Consider the following 26,567-nt stretch of genomic DNA (forward strand, 5'->3'; position numbering starts at 1 on the left):
GGAGGGTAAAAACTGTAAAGGAAGACGGAGAATGGAATACATCCAGCAAATAATTGAGGACGTAGGTTGCAAGTGCTACTAAGCCATTTAAGGAATAACGAGACAGCAGTAGTACATTGTAGTCCTAAAAATGCTCCTATTTCCGCAACTATCATATTTGTTAAACAAATGAGAAAAACTAATATTCACTGATTCAACTAACAAGAAAAGTCACACAGCAAAATTCTATAAAAACTTTTAGGAAGAGTAAAAATGTACCAGTACCTTTACTGGATTGCCCAGGCAACTCTCCTGTCCTGAATCCGATAGCGAATAGAGTTGCCAGAAAAATGGAAGTGTCCAAAGAACAGGTCACAAACAAAATAAATCTGATTGAAAGGCTCATAATTTACTGGAATTACAATCAGCATTTGAAGGACATTGCCATGCGATGCACAGGCAGCATGCCTCGTAGGAACCAGGCTGTGATTGCCACAAATCGTGGCTTTAATAAATACTGGTAAAACCATAAACGTGGGTAAAATCCCTTTATTGAGTGGTTGATTTTACTTCGACACACGTGTCTGCATTAGAACACTATAAAAATAAGTAAAACATTTATTTAAAGAATTACTCATTATTTTCATAATTTTCGAGAGTAGTCATGCAAATTTGGCCAGGGATTGTAGCTAGCTAGTCATTTTTCCCTCGAAACATTTGCGAGTTGAACAGGAAAGGGAATGAATAGCAGTGGTACAATGTACCCTTTGTAATTCACCGTATGGTGGCTTGCAGAGTACGTATGTAGCTGTAGATGTTGTTTTTCTCTTTCCGTCGGTGACAAATGAAAATGAATTGGCAGCTGTTATGTATTTATTAAAGTTTTGGCGTAAATCGACATAAAAAGAAGCATGAACGAAAAATTAATTACGGCAGCGCAACAACATAACCACGGAACTAAATCGACTGTGTTATGTAGCAGCCCACACACAGCTTAAACCTACTTTCTTGTAAATTATCTCTATCACTTTACTTTGTTTTTCCTGCTATAGCTATTTTAGTTTTTAATAATTCTGCCACAGTTATTTCTGTTAAATTCATAAATATAAAATCTCTTTTAATGCGCGTCCCAACAATAAAACGAAAAAAATATGAACAATGCGTGACTGGACGCAAAAGGAGGTATTAGGGTTCTAAGGTTGCCAGAATAAATATCTCTTGTAGCGAGTTCTTACCTCGTATCATACGCGAATAAACTTAGGCAGAGGGCGCCTAATATTGGTACACACCACCATCCACTAACAGCTGTGCGAAGTGTATACCTATGTGTAGACCGAATTAATCGCGTTATTTCCAGACGATAATTTCATCCTCTGTTAATAGAAATGATTTCTTTAGTCAGCGCAGTGCGAGCAATAGGTATTAGTTTAGAGCTTATTTTGACGGATCCAGTGGTGACTCACTGTGACTCAAAATAAGGAAAAAAAGTGTGTTGTTATCCACACTGCAGTGGACTGACGCAAGGTGATGACATCGCCTGCATTGTGTAGGTTCTTCTGTCGAGTGCGGTCGGTCAGCTAATGAACCGTGACTGAGATGTTGATAAAGGCGTAAAGGGACAGGCAATTTGCTGCTGTCAAAGAGACATGTCGGCGAAGAGGACGAGAGTGAATGGAGATACAACCTAAAGATAAACGTTTCTAAGGCAAGAGGCGAATCTCGAGCTTTGCTTGTCAAGGCTGTCAACAAAAACAGTCCATCTGCGACTTCATTACTTCGTCAAAACGAAACATTATAGACGCATTGGAAACTGTGAGCTATCGGCTTCTTCATAGTGAGGCACGCGACACGGTGATGACTCTGGAGGCTCTGAGGAGAAATATTATTAAACGTCTTTTAAACAGGACACTTACACATTTATGTTCACTGAATTCGTATAAACAGATAGTCAATAAAATAATAATTCAGGAATATAAAAAAAGTAAATCATACTTTTATCAAATTAATGACCAATCAGAATATTACCTGGTAATTAGTCTAGGAATACAAAAAAGTAATTCTTCGAACAACTATATTAACTAGTAATTTGTTTAGATACAACACAGGCAAGCGAAGGTCGGAAAACTGCCCGCTTCTTTTGTTTGTATCGTGGATTCAAGTGCGTGTTTTAACGGAACTTTTAGGTTATTGTGAATCATTGCTAATGGAGACAAGACACCGACGTAACGTAATGATGATTAGATTCGATTAGACCATATGAGATAGTTTTCGTTCCAAAGACCCAAACAATGAGATGATTCTCGTGAGTGTGGAAAATGTCAGAAAGTATAACATAAAAAACATAAAACATTTAGGTATAACACTAACTACCCTACTCATTTGCCAGGAGATTGTCAAAATAGCTGAATACATTACAGTAAAGAACTGCTAATATTTACAGAATACCCTGTCAGAAGGAAACGTTGTTATGCACTACTAATAAATTTATGATACACAAATACCTAATCTTAACTGTTGAGACCAAGCGCTTTCAAAACTGAAATCTAAAAGACATTTTTACTTTAGCTGGTCTAACAGTCCCTGTTAAGATATTCGTCTACAAAATAGAAGGAGTTGTCTATCAAAAAGTCTTTCAAATTCTGTTTAAAACGCGCGTTATCTGAAACCAAGTATTTAATGGTTGCTGTCAATTTATTGACAATTTGTGTTCCTGGGTATTGGACCCCTTTTTGGACCAAGGAAAGCGATTTTAGGTCTTTACATACATTGTTCTTATTCCTAGTATTGATACTATGTATTGAGCTATTGGTTGGAAATAGAGATACATTACTTGCAACAAATTTCGTTAAGGAATAAATATACTGAGAAGCAGTGGTTAGAATAAAAAGTTCCTTGAACAGGTTTCTACATGATGTCTCGAATTTACACCACAAATGATTCTTATTACACGCTTGTGCACACTAAAATCTTTTGCTCAGTTTGATGAGTTACCCCAGAATCTGATCCCGTACGACATAACAGAATGAAAGTAAGCAGAGTATGCAAGTTTTTATTTTTATATTTGTATCTCCTATATCTGACATCATTCTTACGGCAAATACAGAATTGTTTAGGCGCTTAAGCAATTCTGTTGTATGCCCTTCCCAACTGAATTTATTATCGAGGTCACCACAGAGGAAACCATTGACAAATATGGTAATGGAAGACCGCCGAATAAAAATTCGTGGGACTGTCGAGACTGTAGGCATCTCAGCTGATCGAGTGTATAATATCCTACGTGGAGAACTGGCTATGAAGGATATATGTGCGAGATGGCTGTCGCGTTTGCTCACAGTCGACCATACGCGCATCCGGTACAACATTCCAACGTACTGTCTGGTGATGTTTAAGACTTTTGTGCCGATTTGTGACTGTTGATGAAACACAGGTTTCTTGTCATTACACACCAGAGTCAAAACGGCCGTCAAAACAGATGACAAAGTCCGGTGAAATTGCACCAAAGAAGCAAAGACCATTTTGTCAGCTGGTAAAGTGATGGCCACTGTTTTTTGGGATTCTCAAGGAATTATCTTCAAAGATTATTTGGAACAAAGCGGGATCGTAAAGGGACTCTGTTATGCTTCATTGCAGGATCGATTCCAACATGCTTTGGCTGAAGAAAAACCAAGATTGGCACACAAAAATGTGCTCTTTCACCAGGATAATATACCATCCCACTTATCAGCGGTTATTGTTGTTGTGGTCTTCAGTCCAGAGACTGGTTTGATGCAGCGTTCCTTGCTACTCTACCCTGTGCAAGCTTCTTCTTCTCCCAGTACCTACTGCAACCTACATCCTTCTGAATCTGTTTAGTGTATTCATCTCTTGGTCTCCCTCTACGATTTTTACCCTCCACGCTGCCCTCCAATACTAAAATGGTAATCCCTTGATGCCTCAGAATATGCTCTACCAACCGATCCATCTTCTAGTCAAGCTGTGCTACAAATTTCTCTTCTCCCCAATTCTGTTCAATACCTCCTCATTAGTTATGTGATCTACACATCTAATCTTCAGCATTCTTCTGTAGCATCACATTTCGAAATCTTCTACTCTCTTCTTGTCTAAACTATTTATCGTCCACGTTTCACTCCCATACAAGCTACACTCCATACAAATACTTTCAGAAACGACTTCCTGACACTTAAATCTATACTCGATGTTAACAAATTTTCTTGCCATTGCCAGTCTACATTTTATATCATCTCTACTTCGAACATCACCAGTTATTTTGCTCTCCAAATAGCAAAACTCCTTTACTACTTTAAGCGTCTCACTTCCTAATCTAATTCCCGCAGCATCACTCGATTTAATTCGGCTACATTCCATTATCCTCGTTTTGATTTTGTTGATGTTCATTTGCTGTCTCTGACAGAATTACAATGTCATCGGCGAACCTCAAAGTTTTTATTTCTTCTCCATGGACTTTAATTCCTACTCCGAATTTTCCTTTTGTTTCCTTTACTGCTTGCTCAATATACAGATTGAATAACATCGGGGATAGGCTACAACCCTGTCTTACTCCCTTCCCAACCATTGCTTGCCTTTCATGCCCCTCGACTCTTATAACTGCCATCTGGTTTCTGTAAAAATTGTAAATAGCCTTTCGCTCGCTGTATTTTGCCCCTGCCACCTTCAGAATTTGAAAGAGAGTATTCCAGTCAACATTGTCAAAAGCTTTCTCTAAGTCTACAAATGCTAGAAACGTAGGTTTGCCTTTCCTGAATCTTTCTTCTAATATCAGTCGTAGAGTCAGTATTGCCTCACGTGTTCCAACATTTCTACGGAATCCAAACTGATCTTCCCCGAGATCGGCTTCTATCAGTTTTTCCATTCGTCTGTAAAGAAATCGCGTTAGTATTTTGCAGCTGTGACTTATTAAACTGATAGTTCGGCAATTTTCACATCTGTCAACACCTGCTTTCTTTGGGATTGGAATTATTATATTCTTCTTGACGTCTGAGGGTATTTCGCCTGTCTCATACATCTTGCTCACTAGGTGGTAGAGTTTTGTTAGGCCTGGCTCTCCCACGGCCGTCAGTAGTTCCAATGGAATGTTGTCTGCTCCCTGGGCCTTGTTTCGACTTAGGTCTTTCAGTGCTCTGCCAAACTCTTCACGCAGTATCATATCTCCAATTTTATCATCATCTACATTCTCTACCATTTCTATAATATTGTCCTCAAGAACATCGCCCTTGTGTAGACCCTCTGTATACTCCTTCCACCTTTCTGCTTTCCCTTGTTTGCTTGGAACTGGGTTTCCATCTGAGCTCTTGATATTCATGCAAGTGGTTCTCTTTTCTCCAAAGGTCTCTTTAATTTTCCTGTAGGCAGTATCAATCTTACCCCTAGTGATATGCGCTTCTACATCCTTACAGTTGTCCTCTAGCCACCCCTGCTCAGCCATTTTGCACTTCCTGTCGATCTCAGTTTTGAGACGTTTGTATTCGTTTTTGCCTGCTTCATTTACTGCGTTTTTATATTTTCTCCTTTCATAAATTAAATTCAATATCTCTTCTATTACCCAAAGATTTCCATTAGCCCTCGTCTTTTTACCTACTTGATCCTCTGCTACCTTCACTATTTCATCTCTCAAAGCTACCCATTCTTCTTCTACTGTATTTCTTTCCCCCATTCTTGTCAATCTTGTCAATCTTGCTCTCTCTGAAGCTCTCTACAACCTCTGGTTTTTTTTAAGTTCATCCAGGTCCCATCTCCTCAAATTCCCACCTTTATGGAGTTTCTTCAGTTTTAATCTACAGTTCATAACCAATAGATTGTGGTCAGAGTCCACATCTGCCCCTGGAAATGTCTTACAATTTAAAACCTGGTTCCTGAATCTCTGTCTGACCATTATATAATCTGTCTGAGACCTTCCGGTATCTCCAGGCTTCTTCCATGTATACAACCTTCTTTTATGATTCTTGAACCAAGTTTTAGCTATGATTAAGTTATACTCTGTGCAAAATTCTACCAGGCGGCTTCCTCTTTCATTCCTTACTCCCATTCAATATTCACCTACTACGTTTCCTTTCTTCCTTTTCCTACTATCGAATTCCAGTCACCCATGACTATTAAATTTTCGTCTCCCTTCAATATCTGAATAATTTCTTTTATCTCATCATACAAATTCATCAATCTCTTCGTTAACTGCGGAGCTAGTTGGCATATAAACTTGTGTTACTGTAGTAGGCGTGGGCTTCGTATCTATCTTGGCCACAATAATGCGTTCGCTATGCTGCTTGTAGTAGCTTACCCGCATTCTTATTTTCCTATTCATTATTAAACCTACTTCTGCATTACCCCTATGTGATTTTGTATTTATAACCCTGCATTCACCTGACCAGAAGTCTTGTTCCTCCTGCCACCGAATTTCATTAATTCCCACTATATCTACCTTTAACCTATCCATTTCCCTTTTTAAATTTTCTAGCCTACCTGCCCGATTAAGGGATCTGGCATTCCACGCTCCGATCCGTAGAACGCCAGTTTTCTTTCTCCTGATAACAACGTCCTCCTGAGTAGTCCCCACCCGGAGATCCGAATGGGGGACTATTTTACTTCCGGAATATTTAACCCAAGAGGACGCCATCATCATTTAACCATACAGTAAAGCTGTATGCCCTCAGGAAAAATTACGGCTGTAGTTTCTCCTTGCTTTCAGCCGTTCGCAGTACGAGCACAGCAAGGCCGTTTAGGTTATTGTTACGAGGCCAGGTCAGTCAATCATCCAGACTGTTGCGCCTGCAACTACTGAAAAGGCTGCTGCCCCTCTTCAGGAACCACACGTTTGTCTGGCCTCTCAACAGATACCCCTCCGTTGTGGTTATACCTACGGTATGGCCACCTGTATCGCTGAGGCATTCAAGCCTCCCAACCAACGGCAAGGTCTATGTTCGTGGGGGGGTTATCAGCGCTAACAATGGCGAAAGTGCATGAACTGGCAAATTGCCTGTTAGCTTCTGTCTCGGGTTCTTCGGCCGACGTTTGTCTGACAAGTTTTTTGATGCTTCGTCAGCACCAGTGGCTGGCATTGTCAATGCTTCACCTTCCATTGCTGATAGTGGACTGGAGTCGGTCTCGCGACCACAGATTATATGTACCTAGCGCGTCAACATCCAAGGGCATTTTCTTAGTCATTTCCGCTGCGGTGCTGCCCTTGCAACCTGCTACAGTCTTTCTCTGCAGGACGAGAATCCAGAATACTTTCACCTTGAGGCTTTCTTCTTTCTTATTGAAGCTATCGTTATGTTTGTGTTTTTCAATAGCTTCCCTAAACAAGCGGCTGTAACAGCTCTTCTCTACAGCAAGAATTACGTGTCGGCGAATTTCACTATGTCGTCGGTCTCACACAGTTTTCATAACAGTTTTTTCTCAGCACAACCTACCCTACAACACCCTTACAAGCTTCACAGACTGTTCCTGATCACCATGTGTAATACAAGGGTTGAAAAACTGTACCATAATAATTCTCTCTAAAGTACGAAGAAAAGACAAAGAAAGGAAAGCAGATCATCTACGTTGTGCTTATTCCTATTGTTGTTCTCGCCATGAGTACACATTTGAAGAATTTATTCGTATCGCCACTTCCCCACAAGGAATCGAACAAGGTTAGTGGACTCGGTTTACCCTAGAGCGTGCTGTGTCTTCACCTGCGAGCAGCTCTGTTCATTGACTCAACTCGCTCAGAAGGGTCGTCTCCACGTTTACTGATAGTGGTACAAGCATCGTTACTTAACGGCAGGAAGCGTATCCGTTTGGGAAGTTGCCAGTCGGGTCGCCGTACGCCGTAGCGACGTCGTTAGAATGTGGAAGCGTGAACGTGTTATTCATAGCGCTGGAGGTGCGGGTAGTAGTCACAGTGAAAGTCAACGGTCGCCACCGAACGACAGCAGCCGCTGTAGGCCACACTACAACAGGGGTTTCGACCTCTCTGTGAAAAAAAGTCTATCAGCCAATGAGCCAGCAGACTTTAGCACCTATTTAAACGTTACATTGCAGCAGTCTGCACGATATAACTAAAAAAAAAGTGATCTTTAATAACACTTTAATGCCGATTTCAAAACCGTTCTTAATTTTCTGCTATCACATGCAGTTTTTTGATAATGAAATGAACCATAAGTTACTGTTAGTTATGGGAATTTCATTAGGACAGCAAGGTGGGGCACAGAAAAACCCTGATTTTTAAGTGGGCGAGTAGCTGGGCAAGGCAAAAGTAAAGGTCTGGCGAGATCGGAGACATTTTGTGCCTTATACTAAAAACATCTTGCATGAACCGCTTGTAGACCATAAAAATATTGCTTCCACCACTACTTACCAATTTAGGATTGATGAAGCAGTTTATAAGGAATCTTCAGCAAGATGGATCCTGTTTTAAATATCTTTCTACGAAACTTTCCTTCACCAGTCAAGAAAAATTGAAGCTTGCCGTTTTTATTGGTCCTCAAATTCACAAACTGCTGAAGGATCATGAATCTGAGAATACAATAAATGACAGAGGAAGAAAAGTCCATGGACTAACCTGCAGGTATGTCAACGGAAAACTTTGTAGGAAATAGAAAGTATCAAAATTGTAATAAAACCATAAAATCCGTGTTGGAAAATTTCATGAAATTGGGTTGTAGCATGAGTGTAAAAAACCGCTTACTGTACTCCTATATTTACCCACTGAAAGTGTGGGATATTATAGTGGAGGGCAGGGATAATACTTCCGCCAGGTCACTAAACAGACGGGGAAGAGAAACCAGTCAACATGCAATGAAAGTATGATGGCCGACTACTTTTGGATGCTGAAGAGGGACAGTAAATATGAAGATTCTGAAACATGGTAAGAAAGTGAGGAGCTTTGAATATTAGATGTAACAGGGTGCTCGTAATGTTGCTAAGAGTAGGCTGTTTCTAAAAAGTAAAATAATAATTAAAAAATGTTGATTTTAAGTGGAATTTTATTTCAATATTTGCACTCCAATGCTTAAATTTTTAGTGAAATTCCTGACGTGATAAAACATAAGGAAAGTAATTTTCAGAATAAGCAACTGAAATTGACTGTAGAAAACCTATTTTTGAGAAATCACAATACAAAAATTTTAAAAATGCAGGCTTGTTTTTCATTGTTATTACTACTGTATGGAATCACAGCACGTACACAAGCACACAGATGATATATATTGCAAGACTACACTGTTCTTGTGGTATGATTTGAAAGGCTACAGCCGACTATGAGTTTACACTCCGACAGAGATCATTTTAATTAGTAAGCCTTCCACTTGTCTACCTGCCCCATGCGCCTGCTAAATTGATTTTGCCCTTTGATAGTGGTTGTTGTTGTTAGCCTGCATTGAGATTATCACTTTTATCAGAACGTAAACGAACCTGAATGCTGAAGTAATTTAATGAAATGGTGTGTAAGTAGGCTGTTTATGTTTTCTTATTGGCAACGCTACGTAGCGCTCTGTATGAAAATCACTGGCTGTGATGTGTGCAGTCTGTGGCCAGTTTGCATTGTTGTCTGCCATTGTAGTGTTCGGCAGCAGCAGCTGGATGTTAACAGCGCGTAGCGTTGCGCAGTTGGAGGTGAGCCGCCAGCAGTGGTGGATGTGGGGAGAGAGATGGCGGAGTTTTGAAATTTGTAAGACTGGATGTCATGACCTGCTATGTATATTATGAGTTTTCAACACTATTAAGGTAAATACATTGTTTTTTCTCTATTAAAATCTTTCATTTGCTAACTATGCCTGTCAGTAGTTAGTGCCTTCCGTAGTTTGAATCTTTTATTTAGCTGGCAGTAGTGGCGCTCGCTGTATTGCAGTAGTTCGAGTAACGAAGATTTTTGTGAGGTAAGTGATTTGTGAAAGGTATAGGTTAATGTTAGTCAGGGCCATTCTTTTGTAGGGATTATTGAGAGTCAGATTGCGTTGCGCTAAAAATATTGTGTCAGTTTAAGCACAGTCATGTATAATTGTTCAAAAGGGGACGTTTCATATGTCGACCCTTAGCCTAGGATACCTCACTGGAATCTTCTGATTTTTTTCTTGTAGTTTGTGTAATTAGTGTAGCTATTGTTTATTGCTAGCGCGTAATTATAGAGAGAATTTCCTTTGTAGTTGCAGTCTTTCATTGTTGTACAGTAAAACAGGTGTGCCACGCATGTAGATTTGCACCAAGTATTTCGCAGCTGCAATTAACTAGATATTATTTTCAGTACTATGTTAATGTGTTCTCTTATTTTTGCTCTTCAAATTGTGCTTTTCTGTGTTATCGTGTGAAATATTGTGACAATAATGGCGTGTGAAAAACGTAATACTAGGCTCCAAAGTAAACTGAGAAATGCCAGTGAAGACGAAAGCAGTGTGTTAGTGCCACCGTATAATGAATTAACTAATGTTCAAAGTAGTAATTTGGTAACTGTGCATAGGGAAATGGAGCGGACGGCAAATAATGGCGTAGACAGTGAAACAATTAGTGAACAGGGAAGCATTATCGATCGATCGGTCGGCAACAGCTCGCCTCAGGAATCCGAAATGACAGGACACAATCTCGGAAATACTGTAGAGTCAGGTTTTGGGTCCTCACCGTTTTCTCAAATAAGTCAAGACACATTTTCTGCTTGTCAAAATGTGAATGTTGCCGGTGCAAATTCACTGCCGAAAAGCACTGAGGAACATGTTTCAGACACCAGTGCATTGTTATTACAATTAATGCAACAAATGGGACAAAAGCTTCAAAAGTTAGACACAATGGAACAACACCAGAGACAAACACAGCAACAGTTAGACACAATGGAACAAAATCTTCAAAAGTTAGACACAATGGAACAACACCACAGACTGCACACAGCACAGCCAGTGATTTTCATACAGAGCGCTACGTAACGTTGCCAATAAGAAAACATAAACAGCCTACTTACAGGTGGTTCTGCCATTATTGAAGGATGATTAATATATGAATATGGGACTGATCTTCTATAAAAAATTATAGCAAACCTTTATTGGTCCTGAAATGGGACAAATAATACAAGTTAAGAGTGACGACAAATAAATCATGAAGATGGCAACACAAACAGACGCATAAAATAGTTAACACTCCACTGGGTGGCGAGTGGTTGGCAGAAACTACTTACTCTGACTCAAAATATGGATAACGCAATCTGAAATTATCTAATGCTGGATGGAATTTCATGGCTTTGTTCTACACAGAAGGTGCAGCTGAGAACAAGTGGCGAGATGTGATTCTGTTTGCCCTAACATGCCGAAGCAGGAATGCTACACCCGTTTCTCAATGTGTAGTGCTGTCCAATGTGTCGGTCGTGTTATAAATGTCTGCAGAATAGTGATAAGTGGCACTTGTAATTCGTTATCGCGGGCACGAAATATGCAAAGTCAGGTGAGGGATCGCAGTTATTCGTTGGTGGAGCCCTGAAATCTGGGCAGATTCCAGCATGTGACACTCCTGTTTCCTGGCCATACCATGGACCAGTTTGACTCACTTTTATGGCAGTGCGCACATGGAGATTAAATTTCAAGGCAGCAGACCTGGCATGAATAAGCGATTTGTTCCAAGACGACTGAGGCCTAAACAGTCGTTAGAGCTAAATCTTCAGCACAGACTCCCCAGTCAAGACCAATGCCAGTGTGAAGTCACGCTCAGGACGAATGTCCCAAGTGCAAGCCACTTATAACAAGAGTCAAGACCAGAATCCGCTTCAGACTTTAGTCTGAATGAGAAGACCGAGTTTCTCCATTCCCTGCTCTCCATCAAACCGCCCTCACAGTGGTTTCATGCCAATCACAAGACTCCGATAGCTCATGTCTCCCCTCTAACTCGTCTGCTCTATCCATCGGCCAATCCTAATCAAAGTTAACAACATTCTTCTCTTTTCTGGAGAAGCAGCCAATCCCTGACTCACATATTCCCATGCAGAGAGGAGGGGACTTTGTGCTCCTTTCTTGTTTTTCCCCAAGGCCACTTTAGGCAGGGTGTTTTGAGTTTCTGTTTAGTCCTAAAGTGAACAACACATTAATCTCAGGGATCATTATCTGTATGGGCTGAACTTTTCAGTGTGTCCGGCCAGGGACCTCGGCTAAACCAAGAGAAGTGCTTTTTTGTCTCAACATAGACCATATCAGACCTGCCATAAATGTTGCAGTCCATTCTAAAATTCTTTTGAAGGCCTGATGCTCCCCAAAAAATTTGGCAGGCATAGGGATGACACCACCTGACAGCCCGCTCGATAGTGTCCGGTCCATGGTGAATATGAAAACTCGCTAATTTTTATGGCTGCCATCCCTTTACAGCCGGCCGGAGTGGCCGAGCGGTTCTAGGCGCTTCAGTCTGGAACCGCGCGACTTCTACAGTCGAAGGTTCAAATCCTGCCTCTGGCATGGATGTGTGTGATGTCCTTAGGTTAGTTAGGTTGGAGTAGTTCTAAGTCTAGGGGACTGATGATCTCAGATGTTAAGTCCCATAGTGCTCAGAGCCATTTGAACCATCCCTTTACACGAAGGGCGTTTATGGCACTGTCCAAAGACCTTGGCCAGGTGACCTAAATTTCTCTTGCATCCTTGCCCCTGCTGTGGCTAGAGGCGCCTAACAGGTAGATTCAGGTAGGCAGTTTTTTTTTGTCTCTTCAGCGGGAAGCATTGTCTATACACCAGTACGAGAAATTCTTGGGACCAACATTCTGTCCTTGTTAAGTGCTTCAAGGTGTTCCTTTCCCTAATAACTGAATGTGACTTCTAAGCCTCAAACGTCCACTGCAAGATTTACTTTTGAATGACAAACTGTCTGCTTGTTCTCAAAGCCAGAAAATACAATTTGAAGGAGAGCCACCATGACAATGTACATCCATTACAACGTAAATGGTCCCACCAGTGCCTGCTCATGTTGATAACTTCCTGTCGTCTCATAAAAATGATGTCCATAGTTTCAAATCAGCATTAAAGATTAGCCTTGAACAGGAAAAACAATGAGAGAGTGACTCATGCTGTCTCATCTCTTCACAATCATATCTCAGCATCTGGGGTTACTTCATGTGTGTATTTTAGACCTCCTTTAAATGCATGGAGTGGACATAAAGAAGTCATCCTAACTTGATCTTATTCACCACATGGGTCACTTGGCTCACACGAAGCTGCATGTCTTCCAGAAGTACATATGAACATTGATGAGTGTAGTATGATTCCTGGGACCCTAGGGTTGTTATTACACCACAGCCTTCAGATAAACAATTGCTAAGTGGTTAAAAGGGTTTTGCAACTGTATTTTTACTCACTCATTCAATTTTTGTGGTTAGAGACGACTAATGTCCCTAATCATATTACAATTCCATGGATTTTTAACCGTGCTCTACCTCTGTGGTTTACCCCTGCTCAGGCATTCACCATGTTTCAATTATCCATAGTACATCAAAGGACAATGATTATAACTTAAGAAACGCACTTATTCTAAAAATCTAAACAAGCAAGCAACATACGTCATCTGTTGTGCTTATTTCCTAGGACAATGTAATATTGTTTCTACTACCTATGATGCACTTGCAAATCATACTTTTCAAGTAGAATTTATGTAAACACTTCATTAGAAAAGTTGTACCAAAAATTAAATCAGATTTACAAGGAAATATACAGAATTACTTGAGAATCAGAGTCATGGAGCATCCTGTCACTCCCTCCACAAGAGTCCCTGAAGAGACAATTTATATTTGCAAAGTCACACAGATAGAACATGGCACTAAACACGCATACATATCGTCTCTGGACTGGCTGGAGCATCAAGGTGAAGTAAGGTAGCCTAGAGTGAGTGTCTACCTTCACTCAGCGCTTGATGTAGGAGCAGCAGCGGACGGCTCTGATCCCCCATCTGGTGGATGGCAGCATCGGTAAGGCAGCTGGGCTGTTGGCATCATATTGACATGGCAACAGCTGGTAGTCTGGCACAATATCAGATGTGATGGACATGACATCTGGTGGGAGGGAATGAGGTAACCAGTGTGGATGCACTGTGCCCAACATCTCCAACTCAGGCAGTGATGTTTGTGCCCCTAACTTGTCTCTCGAACCAGTAGCTGAAAGAGTGCAGTCTTCCCTTGGGTTATGTGGTGAGACAGCGTTGCATTTGATGTGCAACCTGTCTCATAGTGCTGATTTCCTTTCTCTCACTATGCCAGTAGATAGCTTGTGATGTCTTCACAGTCACCAGAGCCCATCTGTGTCATAGTGCATGACTGCAGGAGCAACGCGTCCAGATCATGGTCACCTGATTCTGCACACTGTCTGTAGATGGATATGTCAGCCTGGGGCATCCCTCTAGGCCTTGTTGTGGCACCAGCTCATCTGTGAGTGCTTCGAGGGTATGGCGTGATGTAAGGGACAGCCTCCAATCTAGCTGTCCCATTCACAACCTCTCAGTGTGTGGTTTCTATCAGCTGTCATATACTTGGCGCCAGGCCATCCGCGAGCCTGTCAAGGAAGTGACATGACATCAATGGCTGGTCACCCTTGTCTGGCAGGCAACATCCATTCGTAGCCACCAGGGGTAGGCTGGTTTATGGCAGCTATGGTGTATGGCGCAACTCCCCCTCAGCTTTCATTCTCGCTAGGCTGCGAAGGCAGCAGGCAGACCCCCAGCTGTTCCATCATTCATTCAGCACTGCCGACTGACCCTCCACTCAGCAGGTTTCTGGGCCGCTCACCACAGGCATTCTCCTTCAGGCTGCCACGTGAGCCTTGTCACTGGCTGCAGGATGTTGTCTCGAGACACCCAACAGGATGCATCGATAGTGCGTTTGACAACTCCCAAAATCTGCACAATCCTCATAGTATGCTTCAGTGCCAAGGTCTTACATCGATCTTTATAAGTACTTTTTTATGAATACAACATCAACCCCAAAATAAGTTCTTTGAATAAATATAGTATGAATGTATATATGATTTCTTGAGTGGTAATAATGAAAAGAAGAAATATATGTTACCATATTGACTAAACATGACATCCTTAACAATTACAATTGTCTTAAAAATCTGGTGTGACATGTCTCTGCTCTGTGTGTGAGAGTTGAGTTAGTACCATTTCCCATCATGCATACACCTATCATAGGCCGGCACTGCAACCACTCTTCACCCAACTTGCTCATTCCACACAAAACTTAGTATTAACTTATTTTCTTTACTCAACACAAGTCATATTTACCTCTAAGCCCTTTCTACTCTTAGATTGTGACTATGCTCCTTTTTTACTACTTCTAGTGGCGTTGTCACCCAATGCTGAAGTGCTCTGAAACCATGCTCCCAATCATCTGCATGGATGCTCTGTCTCATGAGAAGTGCTCCTGCATCTGCTCATCTGAAACTTACAAATGTCATTAGTTCCCAATTAATTATTGCTTTACATGTTACAAAAATGCCTCCAATTTCCTCTTGTTAGATCACCGCCATAAAAAAGCACAAAAAGGTATATCGGTTCTCTGATGTAGGTTGATCCTGATACTCACTAATGGTCTCTTTCTTAGTACTGCCTTCTTTTTTTTATCTGAATCTGAGGCGCACCACATCACCAAGACTCAAACTGTACGTGCTCATGCCTCATAAGGTATTTTGCTTATGGCACTCTCATGGCACCAGCAAAATACAAAGGCCTCAAGAAAGGCTTCATCGCATGATTGACGATGGCCCAGAATCCCAGAAGACTTAGCGTCTCCACGCATCTAATGTGTGGGCAGCTAATACCCCTCATTACATACACGAAAATCGAGATAAATATGCGCAGTGGCATGGCCACAATCTCTTCGTCACTAAACAGCAGAAAGCAACGTACATTCGCCTCTTGGGCAGGGCATAAAGTACTACAGAAAAAGGACAGAAATACTCTCACAGGCTATAGTGATATTATGAAAGACACTACAACGAGAATTATACCGGTGAATTAGACTTTCATAATGAGATCGTTTCTTGACTAACATTCTTACACTATTTGGAGCATGATGGTGGACGACAATGCAGTCCAAAGATACATTGGGCATTTGACACATAGGCAAATGCAGGTTGGACCCTTAGTTTAGTTCAGTCAACGTGCACGGGTTTTCATGCCACAAAAAAGGTGTCAGTTAATACAAGAAGCCGTCACTTATGACGTATTTCTGTTCAATCGTGGCCTGATTTTGAAACAAGCAGTGAACTTATTGATACTATGATGTAACAACGTCGTTACTCATTTGACCACGTTCCTCAACGAGTCATACTGTAAGCTAATAAACAACAATTAGAAATACATCAATTACAGATATTCAATAAACAGATAATCTAGACTATGCTACGCTGTATCATCTAGAATTTGCTATTCCATTGAAGTTCTACATACAAATTCAGTCTAACCCAACTGATCTACTATAAACACCTATTCTACAAATGGTTTCGCATGACATATGGTGAATACTAAGAGATTTTATTAATTTCAAGGTTTCGAGTTCCAGAGTGTTCATGCGAGCGATTCTGCGGATTCGGACAGATCGGGACAGATCCACCGTAGGTAGGGTAGAATCTGTGGCACCTCTTTCTGCTTGTTATCTTTGACCAACACCTTTTAACCAATGCGGAATTTTCTTATGCCTGTTTTTCTATGCTAGATCTCTTTTCATTTCACTCCCGCCTCACGTAGCCTCCCGAGTACCAGGCAAACAATTTGCTTGTGTTGCACTCAGGTTCTCGAGGTCAAGCGTACGACTTCATGGATAGATCTCTGGGCTGTCTGTTCTTGAGAACAGTCACTGGTGCCATCTTTGTGACTCCATGTGGCAAATCGTTCATCCTGGAAGTCGTGTAGGAAAACATTCCAGGTGGCGTGTCGATTCGCGCAGTATATACGGCAAAGGGTTCCCAGTCTGTGCGTAGCTAAGGTGAGTGTGCCAGATGATTTTGTATGATCTTTTTCACAAGGTCGTCTGAAATGCAAACGCGTATATCGGTTTAATCCTTTGTTTTGTTGGCATAGCTTTCCATCTCTCTGAAACGTCAGAGATAATCCTGTCTACATGATCTACATGGGTGAGGAAATCTTTGCAGAAGGCTCTTCACAGTGTCTGTGCGGTTGCCATTTTCAGGGGAGGAGGTGTTAAGGCCAAATACTTAGAAGCCAGCTACACTACATTCTCTCCCTATAGGCACAAGAGGGCCCATTAAAACGGTCGCAGCGAAGTGTTTTAGTGTAGCTGGAAATGTGGGATGCAGAGATGCGTGCATTGTCACCGTATCTTGCTCTAATTTCTGACAGACTTTACAAACCGCCAGAACCCTCTGAATTCTTCTGTCCATATCTTAAAGGTGGCTCACTGTGATTAATTTCAGGTAGCATTGCCTGGCTCCAGAATGTGCGTAGCTAAGGTGAGTGTGCCAGATGATCTTGTATGATCTTGTTCACAAGGTCGTCTGGAATGCAAACGCCCCAGGACGTTCCTTCCCCTTCACTGTGTGAGGTAATGGGCGAGTTGCAGCGCCCTGAAAATATTCTGAGTTGGCATGGCCGCTCGGAAAGCCGGGGCTGTCAGCAACCGCGTGGTGCCGAACATAAGCCGGAGCAAGAGGGGTAGCCCCAGCGCGTGGTCCAGGCCGACCGCGTGGCCGGGAATTCCATGTTGATGCTGTGTCGAGGACCGTGATTTGTGTCGATGAAGAAGATTTGTTTGCCGGGAATGTCATAGATGGCGGACTTTGTGAAACCATAATAGCAGCTGGACAGTTTCCCAGTGTGTGTGGGGAGAGGAGGGGAAGGTGGGGGCTGCACGTGGGCTTTCCGCTCAGAAGGATTCGAGTCCCGGATAGGGCACCTGCCATTCTGAATTTCTCGCCAATTCTCTGGCAGGGGTTGGGGTGGAACGTCAGCAAAGCCTTGGGAAATTCTCATCATTTTTTTCAATTTCTTGCCAAGATTCGAAATTCCTGCCGATATGGCAAGTGGGGGAAAGGGAAGGGTAGAGGTGCTGGGCGGAGGGTGAGGAGCTTGGGCCCACATTGCGGCAGGGGAAAACCCATGGCGTAATCCAGGGAGTAATTAATTGACCAATTAACTAATTTGCTTATCAATTTTATATCAAAAGTGCAGCAGGAGCCCCATCATCCCACTACCTATATGTTTGGAATATCTAAAGATGCGAGAATTGTAGTATGTTGGAATACCAATTTCTTTTGCATAATTAACAAAATCATAACCTTTTCTATACTACAGGACTGATCGTACTTATATATCGGTTTCAGTTCCATGTTCAGTTCTTTACACAGTTTACACACTGGGCAGTCGACGTTATTATTGTGGTGTCACCGCCAGACACCACACTTGCTAGGTGGTAGCCTTTAAATCGGCCGCGGTCCGTTAGTATACGTCGGACCCGCGTGTCGCCACTGTCAGTGATTGCAGACCGAGCGCCGCCACACGGCAGGTCTAGAGAGACGTCCTAGCACTCGCCCCAGTTGTACAGCAGACTTTGCCAGAGATGGATCAATGACAAATACGCACTCATTTCCGAGACGATAGTTAGCATAGCCTTCAGCTACGTCATTTGCTACGACCTAGCAAGGCGCCATTACCAGTTTATATTGAGATTGTAATTCATGTATCAACAAGAGCGATGTTCTCCAATTGTGGATTAAAGTTAAGTATTCCAAGAGCTTCGTACTTTATTTATTAGATTCTACTACTTTAACTGTTCCAGACCTCACGCCAGTCTGCGTGAGCTTAAACGCGTGCATTTTGGCCTCCTCTAGCAACACTGTGTTGGCTCTTCTGCCAACACATCAATTATCTATCTGACAATTAGCTTATTTATTCTGTGTATGAACCTGGAACATATGTGCTTTGCCGAGTTACGTAGTAGTTCGAATTAAACAACGAACTGTGGGTCTCCTTTTCAAAACATTTACCCTGTACTGAACCATTTACGGTAGAATGTTCTCCCGATAAAACGAAATGCACTGTTAAACAGAGTCACATTGCCTAACAAGCCCCGTGCAACGCTATGTTACCGCGATAAAGCATAGAGGAGACAAATGTGATGCTCTGATTTATTTATACGTCGTGTTTCCTAGATGCAGTCAAGAGAACTGTGAAGAATGTGGAACGAATCAAGTTAAACAGCATAGAAAGATATGAAGCTCGTACAAGGGCACCCAAACGATAGCTTTTAGAAGAGGGGGTGGGGAATTTGGGCTGGGGGTATGGAGAAATTTTAATATTTTGGAAGATAATGGCGGCTTGTAAGTAGCCATAAGAGTTATAGTTCCGAGCCTGTTAAAAACCTGCATGATACCGACTTTTAAGTAATTTTATTGAAAGAAAAACGCCTGACTACAATACATTTTTCCTTTCCCTGGGGAGGTGGGAAGGCCGTGCGCCCCCCCCCCCTCCCATCCCCGCCCCCTTGTCCAGAGTATGGGATCGTAAAAACTTACGCTGAGCGCGTGTTAAAAATAAACAGTAAACTGTTTCACACTATTCGCTCGTACCTCTGAACAAGCGTTTACACTAGAGGGGAAAGGAAAAGAACATGAGATTACCAACATGATCAACATAGCCTATGAACGATGCGTTATTTTTTTGCGATAATATTGAACACACAGAGTGCAACATCATACAGTTAGTAACGATGCAAAACTTCCGTGTTCAGAGAGGATTAAATTGCACGCTGAGCGCACTGTTTTAGACAATGTATGCCAAATGGTGTAGGGAAAGAAGTCTTTAGTTGAAAGTTCGAGGCAGATTAAAACTGTGTGCCGTACCGAGACTCGAACTCAGGACCTTTGCCTTTCGTGGGCAAGTGCTCGGTCCGGCATACAGTTTTAATCTGCTAAGAAGTTTCACATCAGCACACACTCCGCTGCAGAGTGAAAATGTCATTCTTGAAACATCTCCCACGCTGTGGCTAAGCCATATCCTTTCTTCCAGGAATGCTAGTTCTGCAAGGTTCGCAGGAGAGCTTCTGTGAAGTCTGGAAGGTAGGAGACGAGGTACTGGCAGAATTGAAGCTGTGAGGACGGGTCGTGAGTCATGCTTGGGTAGCTCAGATGGTAGAGCACTTGCCCGCAAAAGGCAAAGGTCCCGAGTTCGAGTCTCGGTCCGGCACACAGTTTTAATCTGCCAGGAAGTTTCATATCAGCGCACACTCCGCTGCAGAGTGAAAATCTCATTCTGGAAGTCTTTGGCTGTCTGAGTCTGTAGGTGAGCGTGAAATGCCTGGAGGTAATGCAATTAAGACTGTCTTGCAGCTCCATATTTCCTTAGTTTTGTAACAAAACGTTGCACATATATCATTTGACGCTTTTTGCTGACTTCTCATTACAATTGAGGAGGAAATTAAAAAGCAGAACACTAATAACATAAGACCAACATAGTGTAAAGAAAGGCCAGCTTTAACACCCTGCTTATTAGCAACTGCTGACATTCACGTTGCTGTAGTGATTGTTTCGCAGTTCAATATCTGCAATGTATCAGCTAGTTCCTGATGTCTGCGGTGCCATATGCGAAGCACTTCAAGGATTTAAGTAAAGCATGTATAAGAAAGATAATGCCAACAAAATATGATTGAAGAAATGTGTGAGACATGCGTAGGATCTGTCGCTTAAGCTTCTTGGTAAAATTTCCTATAACTTTGTTAGAGGGCCGATAGCATTATCCAGGGTAAGCCATTTTCATTTATCATCAAAAGTGTCTATCATAGCTATTAATGCATCAGAATTGTAATCGCAGCTATCAGGAAAATGTACAACAAAATGATCAGGTCTTTCGTATATTTCTTAATCAGCATGCATAATTGCAATTTTTTACTTTCAAGAAAATGGGTAGTGCTTTTTATTTTAATAAAAAGAAACACAAAGTTTTTGATTATTCAGTCTATTACCGCCTGGTGCAAACATCAAATGAGTTTATTGTCTTTCTTGTATCTCCACTTGGTCCTCTGAGTGCTTAGGCAATTTTATAACAATACTATTTCTTTTACTATTTGTACTGTGGATCTCAGGGGTCTCAGAAACGCCTTGTATATTCTACTGCAGTAATATTACATTCTCTTCAGACCACTCCATCGTTCACATCTCTCATCTAACTCACTCTGGAAGCATCCCCCAGGCTGTGGCTAATTCGAGTCTCCGCAATATTCTTTCACTTAGGAATGCTATTACCGTGAGATATGCAGGAGAACTTCTGTGAAGTTTGGATGGTAGGAGATGAGATACTGGCGGAAGTACAGCTGTGATGACGGGTCGTGAGTCATACTTGGAGGGTTCACTCCGTGGAGCACTTGCCTGTGAAAGGCAAGGGTCCGAGGTTCGACTCCCGGTACGGCACACAGTTTTAATCTGTCAGGATGTTTCACGACCGAATGCAGTTCACTCGCTTTTGTCTACCGATCACACCATAGAGAATTCTCGTTCGCTGATGCTCTTTCGCTTGTGTGTGTTCGCTCCGATGTAAATCGCCGCATGTAGAATTGCGAGGCCGTGGCCTGTTCCGGGCCTTACCTCACATGTAATCCTGCTTCACATACGCGATTAGCATGTAAAACTTTCATTTCTTCATTTTCATTTGCCAATAACTTTATGTTTACCGAGCATTTCTTGCAATTTTACGGATGTAACTCACGTGTGGACGCTGATGCTAGTAACGTAAACAGGTGATCATACTGAATTTTGGTACTACGCTCACATCTGGTGACATTCAGATTTCTCTGTTCACATCTTGGCTTGGCATGTGGGATCTCCTCTAACCATGGAACAGCGACCTCCTCACACTCTGCAGAGTGACGTGTCAGTCACGCCCCGTTTTCCTAGTACCTGGCTTCCTGAGAGCACAGCTCTATCTCGAGCGGTGCCCAGGATATCATCCACTGGTCACTGGAAGACGGATCCAAAGGCACTCAGGCAAGCTTTGCGTCAAAAACAACCGGTACCTCACGGGGTGACCAGGATGAGACCTGGCCCTCGTTATAGCCACCAATGGGCGATCTTTGGCGTCCACAGTAAAACTGCCTGAAATATTTGCTCTCTTGGCACTTTTTTGCTAAGCCAGAATTATTACCAAACGTGGCCTTCGAAAATTTTCCTAGCGCTACTTTTGTGGGACCGAAGCTGGTAGCCTCCCTAAAATTTGCAGCATGTAGAACCGTGGGAATTGTCCTCTGGTGCCTGGCGGCTACAGAAACTATGGTTTTCATTGGTTGATGTATGTTATATTGTCGAAGAGAGCGAGCAGATTTCCAGGTCTGAGAGTGGTGGTATATTTAGGCCCTTGTGCTGATTGGACGCGGAGGGACTTTTTGCAAGTGCTGTTCTGAAGTGAGAAGGAAGATCTTGTGCGATGGGGTAGTAACAGTAGTTTGGTAGCTGCGTGAATGAGATGGTTGGACTTCAGCCTTCTGCCAATTCATTCTGGGGTGAAAGTTTAAATTTTTAGCAACTCAGAGACTACTCAACCGCATCGGTATCGACAAGATGACGATTTTGGCTTGAAGCAGTCAACTCGCTACGACCAGCAGCATCCCCTATTAGCAGCTCTCACGCTCCAGCGCTCGGCGGTACCATCTTCTGCTATGTTTATTGTATCCACAATAAGATTGCAAATTGCGATGCGCGTTTTTGGTTTCAGGTTACGTTGCAGCTCAGTTAGTGTGTACTGTGTACTGAAGCGGGGACCTAGAAACAACGGAGAGGCTTCGTCCCGCCGTACCCCTCAGTGGTTCACAACCCCACAACAGGCCACAGCAGTCCACCCACCGTACCGCCACCCCACACCAAACCCAGGGTTATTGTGCGGTTCGGCATCTCCCCTCCCCCCTTGCCCCTCCCCCCCCCCCCACCCCACCAGAAACGTCTCATACCAGACGAGTGTAACCCCAAATGTTTGCGTGGTAGAGTAATTATGGTGTACGTGTACGTGGAGACTGTTGGTGCAGCAATCGCTGACACAATGTAACTGAGGCGGAATATGGGGATCCAGCCCGCATTCACCGAGGCAAAAGGAAAATCGCCTAGAACCATCCACAGACTGGCTGGCACACCGGACCTCGACATTAATCCGCCAGACGGATTCGTTCCGGGGACCGGCACGCCTTCCCTCTCGGGAAGCAGCGCGTTAGAATGCGCGGCTAGCCGGGCGGGCTCAGTTAGTGCGTTTGAGGCACTGATTGAGTTCCGTGAAGTCATACACTTTTTTTTTTTCTACAGGCAACTTTTATTTTCATGGGGATTTTCACGCTTACCGCTCATGAATCGATCAATTGATGCTGTTACCAGCTGTACATCTCACCAATATTCTAATGATTTTTAAACGCTTTGATTTCCAAATTCTATTCCATTTGTGTACTCTTTTGATGTCATGCTAACTTGATTGTTTTTCTACGACGGTTGAAATAATTATTTGTGTGTCTGTATATCGTTTTTCGACTTATCTGTGTAATGCTGGTGGCGACCCTTTGTAATTAATTACTCAGTATATATTTTATGAAAGAAAGCCATGTTTTAATTGTTCGGTATTTGGAATCTATTCAAGCATTTTTCTAGCTTACCTAGTTTCTTCTTGAATTAAAAAAAATATTGCCTAATCCAGTTCTTTCATTTAGTAGTTGCTAGATTATCGTACATACTGATTGTCCGAATTCTCTAACCATAAGCTAGTGTACGAGGCCACCTGATAGTTTGATAAATTTAATTTAGGCGTTTATTATGCGTAACAGTCGGTTTATACGTGTAATCAACGTCTTTCATGGGGATAGTTTATCATCTCTCAGGATCAGGTACGACAAATTAGCAAGATTTGGTCATTTGCATAACCACAGCGAATTCGTTGAGGCGGTGTCTGTGGCCACGGAACACTGACTTCTGACAGAATTCCAAGATAACTACATCTGCGCAAGATGGACCGCGATTATCTAGTTTACCAGTAGGCGAGTTTCAGCAACACTTCGATCTTTAAAGTTGGTCTTATGTTTATCATATTTTCAATCTTGAGAACATCTAGTCATGCAACTTTGAAGTTACGTAAAGTTTTCTTAATCGAGGCTACAGAGCCAAACTCTTAAATCTAGGAGTGTTTGCTAACGAACGAGTGACAGTTGACAAATCCGCGGAGTGACCTGCTACCGCATTCAGATTCCCCACGTGACGCGTGTATACGAGAGCGCGCTCCCGCCTACCGATGCCCTCTGTTCAGTGACACAGTGTCCCAGGACTGCCTCTGACCGTGTGTAGAATTCGCACACGTGTCGTGGTGTCAACAGGAATGCGTAGCGCTGGGTCTCAAAGTTCGCACGCCGACCGCGGCTGCATGTTAATGTCTAGACAAAGGGCTTCGCAGCCTATAAATTCTTCCTACGTCCCCCGTACGTGGAGAGCGCACAGAATTGCGTGAGAAACGTCAAGCGTCAAGCGTCTTCTTAACGCTCATCGAGCTAGTGGAAGAGCGGAGCGCGAGCCTTTACAATATGAACATTGTTCATTAACGTTCGTGTACAAGGGTCACTCTGAAACTAACGCCTCACATTTATTTTCATGGAAATTGCAGGCAGACAGAGAATGCACAACAACATCGTTAACGAGCTCGATATCAGCTGCTTACTGTTATTTTCAAAGTTGGGCCTCTAGCTGAGAGAACAACAGTGACATTTTGGGTCCGTGTTTTCAATTGATACTGGGATTTATTGGAGTCCGGGCCAATGAATAACCGCTTTGCTTCTTCCATAATAACAGTCACAGCTATCGACAATAAGTTTTGTCAGGCAAGCACCGATTTAACATATGAAGACCAGCATAAATAGTAGTAATTTAATTAATAGACAGTGAATTAAGTTAAATAAATATAGAAATTCGGTGGAAAGAAAATACTAATAATGTAGTCAACACATTGGCGAAGTTAAATTGAATACTGTACGTTGTGCTTTCAATAATAGGACGGAAGTAATACGCTGGTCTGACATAAAATTATTAAATGCGTGGCGATTTCCACCTTACGGAATTAAAGTTCACTTAAGAGTGTATGAAGCCCATTAAAATCAACTACCTTGAGAGCAAACCAAGTCCCAATACACTTTATCGTAAAAGCTGAACAATGATGATGCTTCAGTGACTGCTAAAGTTAATGATGAAATAAGCTAAAACTCCGGCCGCGTTATACGTAGTTCGTAGTTCTCCTGTACCGAATGCATACGTAACTCGAAAGCACTGTTCAAACTCTATAACCCGTAAAACTTCATTGTTGAAACGGTGCGCTGGATTCCCCTCTTCCCCCCTTCCCCTCTCCTCATGAAACTAAGTTCAAGTCCTGTCGAAAACTTCCCAACCTCACCGCTAGTTCTCCACAAGATCGACTGCGACCCGAGACCGAGAAACAAGAACGCGAAGCTCAGCGGCAGCGCCTGTATAACACCTTGGAAATCAGACCAAAATAGTCATGTTGATAAATTGTTACGAAATTCCCCTCATTCGAAATATATTATTTTGCTTACATCTAAACATATTGAAATGAGCGTCTCCGCATGATGGTGACTTTCCACCTTTACAAAACCGTCCACAATGCATGTTACAGTGAATTTAAATAATAACATAATACCATCACACACAACTTTTACAACAAGAAAATAAAAGTAAATATTCATATTCACACAAGTCTGATATATCAGAATAGAGTGAAGTTTTCTGATTATTTACACGATGCTCTTGGTTTTTACGTAGCACACACCGAAGCTTAAATGCGACCTCTCTAATTTGTGACCTCTCTAAATCAAATTGTGTACTACTAAAACTGGCACAGAAATATCTTACATATCTAAACACAAATACATTTAGGCCACGGCTAAAGGCTTAGGGTATTACACGGTAACGTCCTGATACCCATGATTATGGAATACTTTAAATGCGAACATTTTTAGGTTAGGCTTTACCGTGACTGTTACTGACATTAAATGAAACATCAAGTTCACTGTTACCAGTCACCGTTTTATTTATTTCCACGACGCGTTTCGAAGGTTTAAACCTCCATCATCGGGTGGATTTACCCGATGACGGAGGTTTAAACCTTCGAAACGCGTCGTGGAAATAAATAAAACGGTGACTGGTAACAGTGAACTTGTTGTTTCATTTAATTATGGAATACATTTAATTCTGACCAATTTCATTGAGTAGTATCAATTAAAATCGTCGTTACTCTGGATTAAGTTAAGTTTCAGATGATTTTGCCACTGCAGCTTCAGTTTGTCATATTTTTTGCCAATAGTATTATTTAAAGTGTTTTCATCAGAAATTCAACGATTTCTCTGTTTTACATGCACTTCGGTGTCAGACACCGTTATGGAACAAATATGGCTCAGACATTCAGTCAACAAACAAAAACATAAGGCATTTGTTGCGCCGGGATCTAGTGTGATTGGTAAGTGGCTGGGGATTGTGTTGGAAATGTAATTCACTTTATTAACAAGCATAAAAAAATCCAGAGTGCACAGAGAATAAGCAACGACCATTGCTCATAACAACAAAATATGACGTACGAACTAATACAGCTAAAGCACCTTTAATTAACTTGCCCCA

This window comes from Schistocerca nitens, chromosome 8, assembly GCF_023898315.1.
Source record: "Schistocerca nitens isolate TAMUIC-IGC-003100 chromosome 8, iqSchNite1.1, whole genome shotgun sequence".
NCBI lineage: Eukaryota > Metazoa > Arthropoda > Insecta > Orthoptera > Acrididae > Schistocerca > Schistocerca nitens.